The 16,761-nt window shown below is 35.5% G+C and overlaps 1 protein-coding gene across 3 annotated transcripts in view; it reads left to right on the top strand.

Moving 5' to 3' along the window:
- Window positions 1–733: 733 nt before the first annotated feature.
- Window positions 734–16,761, top strand: part of CDH18 (cadherin 18) — a 1,139,369-nt gene continuing 1,123,341 nt past the window's right edge. Inside the window, exons 1-2 of one of the 3 annotated variants that reach the window (XM_058307289.1) lie at window positions 752–819; window positions 901–1,108. The gene's annotated coding sequence lies outside the window, so the exon portion shown is untranslated. Of the gene's footprint in view, window positions 1,109–16,761 lie in introns of all 3 variants that reach the window. The other 2 variants (XM_058307287.2, XM_058307283.2) reach the window with 2 other exon arrangements.

Genomic DNA, 16,761 nt, shown 5'->3' with positions numbered 1-16,761 from the left:
CAGTCACAGCAATTGAGCAGTGAATGTGTCACTTTAAGAAGAAAATCTGCTTAACCTTGAAGGGATGAATCAGGTGTGAAATGCTCTTTTTGATACATTCAGAAGGATCCTTTTGTGGGTGTATGCTTTAAAATTGAAAAATGTTTCCTACACTGAAGTCTGACTCAGATACTAGTTCAAAAATATCTGCAAGCACCCCCCTCTTGCGTTCTTAGAAACACATATACTGATCACTAATTTCCTAGAATGAAATGAATAACTTTAATATCAATCAAAATAATGAGGTGCTCTTTAAATGATCCAAGCCTTGCAGGCGTCTAGGGGGAATCACTGGTTTTCTAGCAAAAAGCATTTGTCAGCCTGTGCAATTCTGTTACTGCATTTTTCCTTATCTATTTGAATTAGATTTTTATCACACACAGCTACTCTGCAGCAGTTAGTTCTTAAATGACTGTGCTAGGAGGTGCAGGTATGTAATTATAAGTTGCTATCAGCTGGATAAAAAGGGATAAATTAAAAAAATGCAAAAATGTGCAATAACGCTAAGCTTGCTTTGAGCCTCTGTTCTCTCTTAAACCCTATCTCCAAGGGAGATAAAATAATGAAAAAATACTTGGCTAAACTGCTGGCAAAACTCTTATTATTGTTTGCACCACTCTTGGAAAAGACTCTAGGGACTAGCAGTGGAATCCTTGCTATTGATTGGCTGGATAAATAGAGGACTATTAGCTTCAGACAGGCTAGACTGATTACACAGCAGCAGCAGGAGCTGAGACTCAGAGCTGAATGAGCTTCAGGGTGAAAAGGAGAGCTGGGAAGGTAAGGTGCGGCGGGGGCAGTGAACGCTTGCTTCATAGCATCACTCTGTGACTGCTGGTGCCCTATTCTCTTGCTTCGTAGCTCCCTCAGTCAACTACTTACTGAGGCGCCTTTTCCTTTACGAGAGCATGTCAGCTCTAAGCCCCAGCAAGAAATAACAGACTTCACCTTGGTATAGTTCATCTCACTCCTGCATCATTAAAGAGGATATTAAAAAGGAAACAAAAATCAAGTCCCTTTCCAGTCCCACTTCCCTCCAGCCTTGAACAGAAACAGTTTCAGGCTCCAGGTAAGGAAATTACATTTTTATGTCTGGATTTCTGTTTTGGTTTTCTGTTTTTTTTTTTTAAATCATGCAGAAATATACATCATAGCTTTGCATGTTTTAGAAAGAGCTTGCAGTGATGAATTAGCATCAATGTTATCCACAGGCATGTGAACTTAAGGTGTGGTTGCACATTTATATGAAAGTATTTGCTGTTTTAGAATCATGTATAAATGCGTGTTTTTAAGAGACCAAAGTACTATAAGTTTATGTACCATATACTCCATTTGAAGAATAGCTAGTAAGCAAAGTCCACAAGAAAGAAGAGCATTTTTGTGGCAATCTTAAAATACGTCCAAATAAATTGTTCTTACTTGTTAAGCAACTTTGGGAAATAATAGCACATGAAAAAAAAACCAAGTTTTTTACATCATGCAATCATAGAAGCTGCTATGTGCTTTTCCAATTACTGTCAGTGGTTAATTTTTCTAACCTGTCTTTTGATTGCAGTCTTAACTCTTCAACATAAACATGGTCTGTCTTAGGTAATGTGACATTAGACTGCCAACTTATTATGGCTAAGTTATTGATGACAAGCATTTGTTGTTTAAGTACTGAGCTAAGGCAAGGATATATGACTTGAGATGTTAAGCTAGTCTAGAAGTGATAGCTCTAGACCGTAATCCCATCAATTAATATAAAGTGTCAGTGACAGTGTACACTGATAAACTGTTAATGTATGGGAACTTTTCACATAGTAAATTCTCTGCTGGAAATGAGACTTCTTTCCTTATTTCTGAGGAAGGTGATGGGGTGAAATAGGAATAAGTGGTTTGGGGCAATGCAGTCTTCCTCTAGTCGATTGACCTTTAGTTTGTAGATCACAAGGATAGCTACTAGAGAATATTGTGATTTCAGACCAAAAAAAAAAAAATGATTTATTTCATTCTTACTGTAAACAAAATGGTTTGTGGCATTTTTATGGGAGTGTTTATAGTTTTGAACAATGAAGCTATTTTACTAGAAGGAACTGCTCGGACTTATATTTTGAGTGAAGTTCCCTGAGTCACTGCTCTAATCAAAGATTAAACTGCCATCTGTAATTAGTTGATAAAACTTTTTAATATGTTACTCAATGTTTAAAATGAGACCAGCTGACGTTAGGACTATTATATACTCTGCATGATTGTAGTAGTGTATTTGCTTCACCCTCACGTATATGAATATTTGAGGTACACAATTCTTCATGACATCTATTTTTAATTTTTTTTCCTAAATGTGAAATGAACTTCCAAATAGTATAAGAACTTTATCTACCTAGAGACTTAAACCTATGGTAAACATATCAGAAAAGAATACTTTTTTGTTATGATAAATTCTAGAAATTAGTTTGTTTAAAGGTATAGAGATGTGTATTAACAATATTGAAACATTTTGTTTCAATTGTCATTTGTTATAAGCATTGTTTTATTGCCTCTACCTGTTTTCTGTATTATGTTAGAGAAACAAACTATCAACTGAAGAATGTGGCACTGTGAGTCACACATATGTATGTAGAAATAATATTATATAAAATCCACATGCAGCTTTCTTCTTAAATCATTATAAACTCGTTTAATTAGTGCTTTGCATATATTATGTTAACTTTTTGAGTAATTTATCCAAAATTCTGTTTTTAATCATTCCATGTATTGTTTAATCAAACAAGCTGACATATCTTATCAAGAGTTATAGTTTAGGTTTAACTAAGTTATCTACTTATTTTTTATTTAATATGCAAAATAATTTAAATTTTTATAATTTTCTTGCAAAACTCTTTAGTGTTTAACCTATTAATAGTCAATTCCTTACCACACTTATTTATGGGTTATATTAATTATACGCAATAAAAAATGTCCTCAATTACATTGCATATTTTAATATTATTAATATTATTATTATTTTAGCATGTGTAAATATAAATATCCATACTTTATTTTTTCTATCTCTGGGCATATTCTTTCCTTAAAAGGGCTTTTTAAATAAATTATTTAAAAATGTACATTTTCTTTAGTCTAGCCCCAAATACTTGTTTGGGTTTTTTCTTTTATCTTACAGATTCCATAATTTTTCCTATAAAGGACTTGGTGCCCCATCTTATTAGTACGAAATAATCTCAGTATTGGAGGAAAAAAGTTCTTTTTTAAAATAACATTGCACATTTCCCACTATGTAATTAGTCCACCTCCTGCATCCCAGATCAGTGGACCTCAGCAAACATGATCAAGGAAGATATGTATCCTAGGAGCTGTGTGCTTTAAGTATCAGCCGGAGTTTGAAATCTAGCAGCTTATTCCGCTAGTCCTAGGGATTCTGACATTCCTGTGTATTTTTGAGTGGCCTCTATTGGACCTTTTATACAACCTTCCATTTACTTCCATATTATTAGTTGTCTTTCTTGAATGCTCATTTTAATCACCTTGAAACATTAAAATTGAGAAAATACAACCTATTCTGTTTCTATAGATAAGTGAACCGTTAGGGGGCTCTTTATTCCTATGTTATACTCAGCAAACCACTGGGAGATTACATTGCTTTCTTAAAGTATTTTTCCCGTTTAAAAACTTGAATACCACTTGAAGTAGTTTTCACCTACCACCCTCCCCTCCAAAAATTTTAAGATAAATAAGAATTCTTTATTTGTAAAGAAATGAATTATGTTCTTGTTTTCTAAATTCATTCTCTTTAAAATATTCTTGAATATAATATGCTTAATATTTAACAATGGTTTGGGATCTTAAAATGACTGATTTTAGGCAAATTGAAGGGCTATATGTTATTCAAATAACAGCATAAGAAAAGTCTAAAAGGAATTGGGAAAAACTGAAGGGAAGAAATTTATTTTACAGTTGTCTGCAAATATCTGTGAACAACACTGAGAATCAGTGACTCTGAGGCTTACATAAAATTTGCTTTCAGGAGGTAAAAGCAGCAGACAGCTGAAAAAGAATATTACCTGTTTTCTAAAACAGTAGACATAGAAGAATTGAAAATAATAGGATGGTTTTACTATCCATATACATATGGAAAATGCATTTTTACATTTCAAAAGATATCTTTCTTATCACAATATTTGAAGTTACCATAAATGTACACAGAAGATGATGCAATAATTGATTAAGGGGGTAAAGTGTATTCCTTGTATCAGTCTTTACATACATATTGAATTGCACTGCAGACTTTCTTAGTAGATGGAAACTTTCTTTCTGTCTCCAGAGCAGCTAAAGATGTTCCCTTATTGCAGGACTAGTTTAGAGATTAGGCAACATTTAATAAGATTCCATGCAGAAGGTATATGTTTAGTAGTTCTAGGCTTTCACCAAATGATATCAGCTCTATAGAAAGAGAGAAAAGTAATCTAGGCATTATGAGAGGTGTTTCTTTTGAGAAGTGAGAGAAGAGAGAGATCAGCCATGAATCATGGAATTTGTATCCTTCATTGAATGGATCATTGACTTAGAGTTGGAGAGAAGTTGTTGAAGGAAAGTGGTAAAGATAGTTGCTTTATTGATGTTTTCAAAGTAATCATAGGACTTTGATTCTTTGAAAAATTGCGTACCTTAAATGGAGTGAATTTTGAATGCAATTAGCATAAGGTACACAGTGTGTGGGAAACATTCCAAGTCAACATGGATCACACTTGTCTGGATCTCTTAAGTTATTTCTCACAAAATTAGATTTTGGTAATGTGAAATGTTAAAATATATGCTTTGAGTGTAATCCCAATATGATGGTTTTGGTGTAATCCTTATGAAAAATATTTTTTAAAATTCTGTTTCTTCAAAAAAGAGAATGTCTTCTATGTTAAAGTGGCACAGCATTAGAGATGGAGGAGAAGGCTAAAAATGGAAATAAGTCACAGAAAGGAAGATTTGGTGACTGTGAATGAGTTCTTCATGTTGCTAAATTTTGGCCAGAACCAATAAATAAATAAATCAATGTGATCAATATATTCATGTTTTCTTTTCAAATGGTAGAATAATGACTAAAAACTGAAGTGTAGTATTTCTATAACTCACTATTGAAAGAAAGCCCTATTAAGATGTGGGAAGTTGGAAAATGGGTATTTGGAATGGAACTGTTTATGAAATGGTTTACCATCAGACTTTGAAAAGAAACAAGAGGGCTCATTTCCAAAGGTTTAATGGACTGAACGAGGTGATGTCAGTAATTAGAAAGCATACATCTGTATACTTTGTTATTGCTTTTATTACTAATGTGGTAAGTTTTGTATCTTCTGTGACCAATCAAACCTGGGTCTATCTGTCCTTTTACAAATATTTGTATGTATGGTTGCATGAAAATGTGTGTGTATATACTTGTAAGTTTGTTTTGATAGCTTAAAAAACAAAATGTAAACACCTTTACTCTGTGACATGATATATTGATAGTATCTTCCATTTTTTATTTTATCAAGTTATCTTATATTCATTTCTTTCCAAAACACACAAAAACATTGTCATTATCTCTAATTTTTTATGAGCGTTTATTTTTATTATATTTTTTTTGAAAATACATAGATCACAAAAAGTGTTACATTAAAAAATATAAGGCAGCAGACTTGGCCCAGTGGTTAGGGAATCCATCTACCACATGGGAGGTCTGCGGTTCAAACCCTGGGCCTCCTTGACCCGTGTGGAGCTGGCCCATGAGCAGTGCTGATGCATGCAAGGAGTGCCCTGCCATGCAAGGTTGTCCCCCGTGTAGGGGAACCCCATGTGCAAGGAGTGCGCCTCGTAAGGAGAGCCGCCCAGCGCGAAAGAAAGTTCAGCCTGCCCAGGAATGGTGCCGCACACACGGAGAACTGACACAACAAGATGACACAACAAAAAGAAACACAGATTTCCATGCCGCTGACAACAACAGAAGCGGACAAAGAAGATGCAGCAAATAGACACAGAGAACAGATCCCCAGGATGGGGTGTGGGGGGGAAGGATAGAGAAATAAATAAATAAAATTAAAAAAAAAAAAAATATATATATATATATAAGAGGTTCCTACATACTCCACACCCCATCCCCCCCACTCCTCCAACATTAACAACCTCCTTCATCATTGCGGCACATCCATTGCATTTGGTAAATACATCTTAGAGCACTGCTGCACCACATGGATTATAGTTCACATTGTGGTTTACACTCACCCCCAGGCCATTCAGTGGGTTATGGTAGGATATATAATGCCCAGCATCTGTCCCTGCAATATCATTTAGGGCAACTCCAAGTCCCGAAAATGCCCCCACATCACATCACTTCTTCCCTCTTCCTGCCCTCAGCAACTACTGTGGTCACTTTTCCACATCAGTGCTACAGTTTCTTCCATTGCTAGAGTCATAATAATTCTATAGTAGAATATCAGTAAGTCCACTCTAATCCATATTTTATTCCTCCATCCTGTGGACCCTGGGATGGTGATGTCCACTCCACCTCTATACTGAGAGGGGGCTTAGGTTCCACATAGTTAATGGATGCGATTCTCCTGCTTGCAGTTGTAGGCACTCTCGATTCCCTGTTGAGGTGGTTGACCATCTTCACCTCCCCGTTAGCTGACCAGTCCAATAAATGGGACTGAGGCTCAGGGCCTCAACTCTGCTGAGACTCAGGGCCTAGCTGGCAGATGGCCAGTCCAGAGATTCAAGTCTCCTGGGTATACACCAACTCCAGCACAAACCACAAGTTCAGTAAAAGTAACAGAAGAGGCACGTATAGAAAGGTCACATCTGAGTCCAACCCCATCACACTCAGGAACACAAATTACAAAGTGGGGCCCAATGACATGGTACTGAATTCCAGAGCCAACTGCCATGACTGTAGAACCTGTGTGTCTCCATAGCCCTCAGGAACACCAGTACCTGGTGTTGTATCTACTTTGGCTGTCTCTGGGATCCTGCTGAGGTATGCATAAGCGTGACCCCTCTGATGACCTCCCGACTCTTTTTTAAAACTCTTAGCCATATAAACTCATTTGTCTTTACCATTTCCCCCTTTTATTCAAGGTCTATTTCTAGTTGCCTCACCAGTTAGTGATTGGTAGTAATCCCTCAGCACCAGGGAGGCTTATCCCTGGGAGTCATGCCCCATACTAGGGGAAAGGCAATGCATCTACATGCTGAGTTTGGCTTAGAGATTGGTCACATTTGAGCAACATGGAGGCTCTCAGGAGGTAACTCTTAGGCACCCTGCAGCTGTAGGCCTAGTACAAATTTCAGGCATAGCCATGATGCTAGATTGGTATATATTGTGTCTTTTCTGTTGCATTGCTTCTTGTCTTGAGTCATTCGACTTCATCCTTCAAACCCACTCTTTAACAAACACCAAACACTCTAAATAATGGATGAGAGGACTTGGGCACCTGTTTATGGAGACTAATGCAAGATAATGAATTGGACCAGTAAACTCATACAATTAATTATAGAAAGGTTGAGGCAGCAGTGGAAATAAGACAGTGTATCATTTGTTCTTTAATAGTATAGCATTGCCAAACACTTCCAGTTATCCATGCTTGCCAATACTTGGCAGTAATAAAGAAATTGAAAGTGGTGAAGATAGTGGATAATAGTGCCTTAGGGCAGGCATGACAAATGGGTTTCAAATGTCTATGGCATATAATTTTGATTTGTAACAGTTGTTTGGAGCCATGTTGAGAATAATTCTAAGACACATCATGGATTTTCAGCAATCATGTTCATAATCAGTTGACAATGTTTCCCTGACAAGAATTTTTTCCTTTGTGGGGGAAAGGTGTGAGGATCTGTAATATGTATTTGCTATTTATAATTCAGTCCTATGATGGAATGACATACAGATTAGAGCAATCAGGAAATTCTACCTCCATTTGTTAATTAACAAATAGTACTGGTTTTTTTTATTTTATTTTTTATTTTTAGAGCACCATGATAGAATTAAGGGAGATTGAGAGGTGTAAAATTCAGTGGCTACCACCACTTAGAAGTTTCTGTCTGTCCAAAATGAAACACCAGGAACAGCTTCCAGTCTAATTTCTTTTTCTCAAGTCACCTCTTTTCTTTGCCTTCCCTCTTTTTTTTCTTTCTAGCTCTACTGTTCCCTAATTTAAAATATCTGGCTTCACACAGATGTTCTTCATAATCTGGTCTAGACCAGTTTCCAATATTATTGCTGATTGCTTCCCATTCAATTAAGCCATGTCTTCCCTGTCTCTCAAAGTGCTTTCTCTCAATTCTCAAGTTTTGCCTGTGATAATTTTCCTGATTTAATTGGTGTCCTTTCCCTCTCTACCAATTCAAACATTAACAATCTTTTTTTTTATTATGTTAAACATTAACAAACTTAATTAATTTCCTTGTTGAGAACTGTTCAGCTATTAATTGCACAAGTCCTTGTTTGCTAGCTAAACTTTTACTGTTTGTATTAAATTCTTATATACAGAATCTGTGATTTAGAATATGAAAGACAACACTTTATATTTATTTTTTCTCTCCTTGAAGTCCAGTGTCCTTGTTAATGTCTCTTAGTTGAAGGAATAAATCAAAATGTTGATTCTAATTAGTACAAAATTATAAATGACTTTTGAAAAGATTTTTACCTCTGATTTTCCTCAGTTTTCTTTCTTCTCTTTAGGAGCAACATGTGATCATTAAGTGAATGTATCCCTTAAAGATGGAAAGTCCTGTGGGTGAATATGGGGTCCTTATGCACTAAATATTTCTAGGCAAACCTCAGAACACAGTGTGAAGTACTTGGCAAGTACTTCAAGAAAGAGTCCAAGATGCTTTGTTTGTGCTCCCTTTTTAGACATTTTTAGAATTTAGAACATGTTGAAATGACAACCAAATAATTGGACTATTTTGCCAACACATTGATGAACTTTTGGAAGGTCTGTTGGAAAAAATGCGCAGACTGTGTATCTGAAGCATAAATAAGGCTACTAGTCCCAGAAAATGGACTATTTTTAGAGTTCCTGCAGAAGAACAGATAGAAAAAGTGTTAAAAATGCCATTGTCTTCTCTCTGTCACTGTCTGTGTGCTGATGTGTCACTGTCTGTGTTGGCATAGTTATCTCTGGTAAATTAACTGATATACTAAAATACCCACTTCTGACATTCCTTTAATAATTTACATGTGCTTTTTATATTCTTTTCCTTACACTTCAGTTGTTGGTTGGTAGAGGTTCCCAGGGTATCATTTCCATTACCTAGTGATCGAATGCTTCTGCCTTAAATCAATATAACTTTAACTTCTTAACTGGAATTAGAGAACTGATATATTCATTGCCAAGTATACTCCTTGATGAACTGTTCCTTAATCTACTGATGACAGAACTCTTTGACCAGCAGCATAATTATCACCAAAAACACAAAAGATTTTCTAGAATGAAATTCTGTAGTCAAATTTTGAAATTTATTGTATAGAATGGAGAAAGAGCATGGGAATTTGGATTTCAAATTAAGATATTTCTGTCCTTGAAATTCATATTTCCCTAACATTATGTTACAGTGCTTCCTGCACTCTAGGACTAGAGAAATTATTTAAACTTTTTTATCTCCTGAATTTCATCACTTTTATAATAAGGATAATAATGGTACCAACTTTCTGGGGTGACCCAGGTGTTAAAGAGGTTATACAGGTAAAGTGCTTAGCATTGTGACTAACTTAACTGTGGACAAAAAGAGCACCAGGACTCAAATTAAATGCTTCTGAATCCACAGTGCTTGAAAAATTCATCTGAACTGCCAAATTAATAAAAATTCATTCAGTTATGCAAGAAAGCTTTGCTGAGCAGTTACTACGTATGAAATTTTCTTAACTATTTGAGTGGGTACAAAGATATAGAAAAAATATATTTGGGGTTCCCCACCTAGGAGACAAAAGTAGAAAAAGAGTTCCTGTCGTTATACTATGGCCTTTTGTCTCCAAACTTCTTTGATCCTGTTTTGTGATGCTGGAGCTGACACTCTTGAGCCAACACTTCCCCATTCCCAACTTGCCTTCCTTTACCTTCTCCCAGGAAGGTCCCAGGGTAGTGGGGGATGGAAGGGAGGAGGAAGGACCATGTCCTTCCTTTGTGTTTTCTCCTGGAGTCAGCATCACAGCAGCTGTTGATTCTTCTAGCATTTGCTTCCATATTCCAGCTTCTAGTTCTCACAGAGGTAACCTCATTATGTGATCTTAGAGGTAACAGCCCCAGCAAGGTAATGTCCTTCCCCTCACTCCTTGGGGCTCTTTCTCCAGTGTTTAGGTTCTTTTATGGTTAGGACGTAGTTGTCACTGAGTAAACAAAATATTTCAAAGAGTCTTTTTAAAAAGTGGGAAAATAAACACATCAAGACAGAGAGTGTAAATTAAAGGTCCGTTCCTACCAATCTTTTGAAGCATTTATTTTAATCTAAAAAATCATAGGGAAAAAAACAAGGGATGCTCCTTTCTTTCCCAGTCACAGGATTGATAGATGCTTCCGGCATTTACCATATTTTTGTTAGCTCAGGGTACCCTTGTATTTTCAGTCCTCCAATATATGTATTAACCTTTCTGTTAAAATAGTTATTGTCATTTTTGTCTTCTTGACTCAACCCTGAATAAATACAGAGTGTATACTTCAAAGATGATGCCAGAAGATTTGATACTGCAGGAGGGCTTTGATATGAATGTTGGATTCAGGGAATTGGTTTGAATATGCCTTGACCTTGAACACAGTACTGAACTATTTGCTAATGGTAAGTGGTTTCAGTAATCCCTGATTCCTAGATTGCTAATAATCCATAACAGGCAATGGCTTCCCAATTTATCATATAACCAACTATGCTTGCCTGTGATGTAGGCTCTTCTGAGCAATGCTTCAGAAACCAAGTAGAAACTGCTCTTCTAACTTTGCTGTTAATAGTGATTACAAGACTAATTCTGATTATAAGATGGAATAGTTTTGTTTGTTTGCTTTTTGAGGTACTGGGGAATGAACCCAGGACCTCATACTTGGGAAGCAGGCGCTAAGACACTAAGCTACATCCACTCCCCAGTGAGAGTTGGTTTTTATTTTTGTTTTTGTTTGTTTGTTTTGTTGTGTTTTAGGAGGTATCAGGGATCAAACCTGGGGCCTCGTATATGTGAAGTAGGTGCTCAATCACTTGAGCTACTTCTGCTCCCTGGAATAGTTCTTTTAAAGGCACTGGAGAATTTGCACTAAAACCAAGAAGCAAGTAAGCAAACATATACTCATATATATATACATATACATGTATACATGTATCCATATTCATAATTTCATGGCTTCAAATTGTTAGATCAAATTATTGCTTGAAAACCAGAAAGCTCCTAAGGCCATTTGTGTTAGTCAGTCAAAGGGGTGCTGATGCAAAATACCAGAAATTGTCTGGTTTTCATAAAGGGTATTTATTTAGGGTAGGAGTTTATAGTTACCAGGCCATAATGCATAAGTTACTCCCTCACCAAAGTCTATTTTCACATGTTGGAGCAAGATGGCTGCCGACCTCAGGCTTCCTGGGTTCCTCTGGGCTCAGCGCCTCTGTTTTCTCCACAAGGTCAGCTGTAGACTATCAGGGGATTGACTCTCTCTCTCTCCCCAGGGCTCCAGCTTAAGACCAGCATCAAACTCCAACATCAGAACTCCAGCACCAAAAACCCTCAGCTCTGTCCTTTGTCATGCCTTTTATTTGCAAGTCCCCACCCACCAAGGGTACTCAATGTCCTACTGACACAAGAAGTTTACTTGATTACTCAATCCAATAAAATCTCATATGCCCAGAGAAAAAGACCAGTTTACAAACATAATCTAATATTTCTTTTTTGGAATTCATCAATAGTATGATACTGCTACACCATGAGTGAATTTAGACTAAGCTGGAAAACCTGAAATTCTGAGTTTCTTATGCCTCTGTTGTCAGCAGAAGGGGTCCCTTCTGTTTGAGGTTACTAGCTGTCCCTTGCTTGAAGTTCCTGTAATAACATTACCTGCAAAATTAGCCTTGCAAGGGATGCTCATTTGCCTCCAGACTCTACACCCCCCCCAACCTTGTTACCTTGTTACCTCTAATTATGGAATTAGAGTTAAAAAGAAGCATGCCCTAGAAGAATATGTACAAAATCTGACCCAGAAGGAAAGACTTTAAAATATTTGCAAGGTTTTGCTAATGGTTATCAACAAAAAGCCAGGTAATATGTGTACTAATAGATTCGAAGGGAATTAGACAAAAGAGGACAAAATATAATGCAGAACTGGACTGAATTTATTGATATGGATGCACCCAGGAGAGATTCTATATTTAGTGTGTTTACTTGACATCTGAAAATGGCAGTAAGAGTTTAATTGGTTGGTTAACTGTATTGTGTGCTCAAAAGTGATCCATATTCAAGTAAATTGAAATGCTAGAACTTATTTGTCATAACATAGAGGAAAGAATCCAAAGTGCTAGAAAATAGAAATTTTCGAACAGATTTGTTATGTATAAACTGCTCACCCACTCTCCCCCATCTCAACCCACACTTAAAGAGCTCAGATGATACCCTTTCAAGAAGGTATTGGAGAGTAAACTAAGAATGAAACTATTAGTACATTTCAAGTAACATTTGAGATGTTCTGTGATGGGTTGTCCACAAGAGCTTAGGCATGATGGTGGGAGATGTTACCATTAATATGAACCCCCTGATTTCAGTAGAGATGGGGGAATTCCAAAATAATAGAAACCCCATTACAAAGCTTAACAACCATAGCTAAGGTTTGCCAGATAAACAGCAAGAATGAAGTAGGGATCAGGATATTTTTACTTATAGACATATTTCCTATTGGAAATTTGAGGATATTATTCATACTAAATTTCACTTTTACAAAGAATATAAAACAACAATCACAACACCATATTTTAGCCTTGGTCAAATCCTAACTTCCATTGCCACAATGGAGAGTCACGGGCTTTCATCCAGTTTTCGAAACATCTTAAGACAAGTTCATGTACCTGGAACAGCTTGGTTGACAGGGACCCTGGGTTCCCTTCAGTAAAGACCAGCCACATTGCCTCAAATTCATATTATAAATTTCCTTCCAAACCTTCCTTGGTTTGCTAGTATGACCAAATATGGAAAAGAAGAAAATAGAAATCCTTGAAAAGTTAGTCACTACTTCAGAGATGATTCTAATTTCTGTGACCTACCACAATTTCTGTGACCTACCACAATTCTAATATATTGTGACCTACCAAAGTCAGAGATTATGGTGATCAAGGGATATATGGAGTTTTGACTTATATTTGAATCATAGTGGGCTCAGTTATTTTGTTAACATACTCTTCGGTTATTTTCCTTGTTTCTGAAAAGAACACTTAAAGTAGGAATAAGTGGCTAACGGCAGCATCCTTGAGCTAGATTGTCACCCTTAGAGTGAGACTATTATGGGAGAAAGAGCTAAGGGGAAGCTTTTGGAAATTTTCTTCCCCTCCTAAATGACAAACTATGCACTATGGAATAATTGCTGTTCTTTTTTAAATGCAAGATGCTTTGCAAAATGTGATGGAAATTAAAGAAGAAATAAATTAACTTTTTCTTTGTGCCATCTGAAAAGGAATCTTAGAAGATTTGTTATTTGAGTTTTCTCTTAAAAAATAAGAAGTATGCAAGAAAGAAAATTGTGAGGAGAGGGAAGACAAATGTTCATGAATCATTTGGAAAAGTGCACAAAGCCCAGAAAGGCTGGAATGTGTGGTCTATTAGAAAGTGGGTGATATTGGCCCTAGGGAGGTAGGTGAACAGATTATCAAAGTATATTATGCTAGGAAATATAGAATTTGTGGATGATGAGAATTCCTTAAACAATTCTTTATTCCAAAGGGTAATATATTTGTCCAAAGATTTGCTTCCATTTAAAACATAAAAGCTGTTCTCTTAAATATTAATGGATTGTAATTGTTCAGGGACCTTTCTAAGAGGATATGGAGTAAATCTATTGGACAGAGGCTTCTCTAACAACTTTCATCATTGCAAATATTAGCCTGAATACCAAGGTCCATTTTGTTTCAGCTAATAACAGGAATTTAAAGAGTTCTGTTGGGACCACTATTGTTCTTGTTCTAATGTAAATAAAGGAGTTGTCTGAAGCAATAGAACTTCCTTGACATAACAGTCAGTATTTTGTACGTGCTAAGCACATTTTAGATCTGTCACAACCAGCTGTTCAATTTAAACTTATGACTGGGTTCCTGAACTGCAGCAGGCAAAGATTTTTAAACCCAATGAACACTAATTGCAAAAATATTCACTAGCACTTAAGTAGTTTCCTATTTCAGTATTATTTATTTATTATAAAAAATTAAACCTACTAGCAGCAATTTAATGGAGAAATACTTAAGAGACATTCTGGACATGGCTATATTAAAAAATGAACAAGAACATCTCTGTTTTGGTAAAGATTCAAACAGTCATCCAAAACTCTCATCAGGCAAGAAAAGTTTGTCTACATCATTTTAACTTGTGTATTTCGGGATTTATTAATGAATGTGGTAGACTCATATGTGAGCACACACCAGGATAACATGAGAGAACACTTCCTTTTGATAACCAAAATGTTTGTTTTTTTCCACTACACCACACTGTCCTCTATAAGGTAATTGGAGAAAAATTTATTATTTGTTGTAGAGTTACTTGTGCATTTTTGTTCAGTCTACAATGATGGTCAAGTCAGTATGAAGTTAAACTTGCTTTCATCACTGCTTTTGGAGTTCGATATCAGTGGGTTAAAGAATGAATGGTCTGAGTTAGAGTATATCCTTCTACAAACTCTTAGTAATCAATGGACAGTCCATGAGCTAAGTGAACTAGCAGAGTTGACATTAATTAGGAGTGTGTAAGAAATAGTAGAATCAGAGATCACTGAATTAATATTTATATTTAGTACTATAGTCATGTGATTTGTAGCCATATTAAAGTTTGAGAAGCACTAAACGGTCAGGTATTCTATGATTAAAACCTAATTGTATTATTAGGTAGTACTATTACATCTTTTAATATTTTATATAAAGTATTTTGTCATGTTATTTTTGGTAACCATGAATTTACATATTTCATAATAATAAAAAAGGTTAATAACACTGTTCCACATTCTTAATAATGGAGGTATATGAGGCTGCTCTAAAATGTTTCCATAAATATTCCGCCATTCTGGTTCTAGGAAGATTCCTTAAGCATTATTGAAAACTAGTATCTATTGTTCCTTTGGGTATAGCATTAAAATCATATTGCTCCTTGTCCCAGAGCAATTTTAAAGCTCTTGATAGTAATTTCTATTTCTACTTTCAAGAGTTTATTTTATTACATTTGTTAAATATTTTGAGTGAAAGATCAACTCCTACTAAATTCCTTTACCCTTTAGGTTTGTGAATATTCAAAGTAGGTCACCTATTTTCTTTTCTTTTAAAGATCTCTAGTTTTTTTTTTTTTCTTTTAAGACTGTATCCTCTATGAATTTTACAATGAAAATTTTATAAGTATTTATCATAATACTTTTGAATACTTTTGTAAAAATATTGCATACTGTCTTAATGATATTAATGATAGCCTGTTTGATTTGAGACTTGATGTGCAGGTCTTAGCATAATATTACAGAATTCATATTTCTAACAACAAATGGAAGGTGATATTGCAACTCTTGGGGAAATTATTGAATTCTTTTTTGATAACTGAAAAAAATTAATAATAAAGATATTAAAAGGCTAGAATGAGTAAATCCATTAATTATGTAACCTGTTCAACCATGAATCTGGAATTATTTACGTTAAGGGAATTTTCTTTTACTGTATAAGGTTTAGAAAATATGATTCCTCTTAATTTGCTTTGTAATTCACTTAATTATTTGACATTTATTGTATGCCTTTGACAACAATTACATTTACTGTCTTTAAGACTTATTGAATTTATTCAAATGGAATAGATAGAATTTTTTAAAAATCAGCTCTAGATAAAAGTCCTGAAGGTGAATCTGTTTTTAACTGGGAGAATCTGAGAAGGCAACTTGGGGAAAGAAGCTGAGGCCTTTGCCACTCTGGCTTTCTCTACCACTGGATTATCATTGACTCTTCCTTTAATAGGTGTTTTCTTTCTTTTGTTAGAATGTGCAATCAGCTCATTATTGCTAAATTATTCTTTCCATTTTTAGGAAATAGGATATATGTTATTTCATCAGAGTTGCATTTGATTGAGATTTCCATTGAAACATAATAAAAATCATTATAAAATATTATGCCATTATGGCTATGGATTGGAATTTGGAACATGGGTGCTGAAAAGAGAGGGCCCTGAATGATTACTTAAAAGTCATAGAAGTCTGTAAGAAGATACGTTATTCGAGGGATAAGGCCCTTTAAAAAACCATGCCTGTCAAACAAGAAATTCAGAAATCTGTGACAGTATGGGAGCCTGATGGCTGAGAGTATGCTGAATCAGTTCTTGAATTTTCTGTGACGACTTCTCACCTGCACTTAGCAGCTGTTTATTGCTTGGTTCACTGGAGCATATGATGCTGAACCAAGCCATGGGTCAAGAAAGTCATTTAAAATGATCAACCTCTGAGTGAAAGAGGTGATGAATCAACCAAAACTCCTTGAGGCAACAGACCTAACAGGGAAATTTTGCACTTTAGGTAGTAACATATAATCAAATGA

Source organism: Dasypus novemcinctus, chromosome 2 (assembly GCF_030445035.2).
Source record: "Dasypus novemcinctus isolate mDasNov1 chromosome 2, mDasNov1.1.hap2, whole genome shotgun sequence".
Lineage (NCBI taxonomy): Eukaryota > Metazoa > Chordata > Mammalia > Cingulata > Dasypodidae > Dasypus > Dasypus novemcinctus.
Note: the sequence above shows the minus strand (reverse complement) of the source record. Positions and strands in the feature narration are given on the sequence as shown.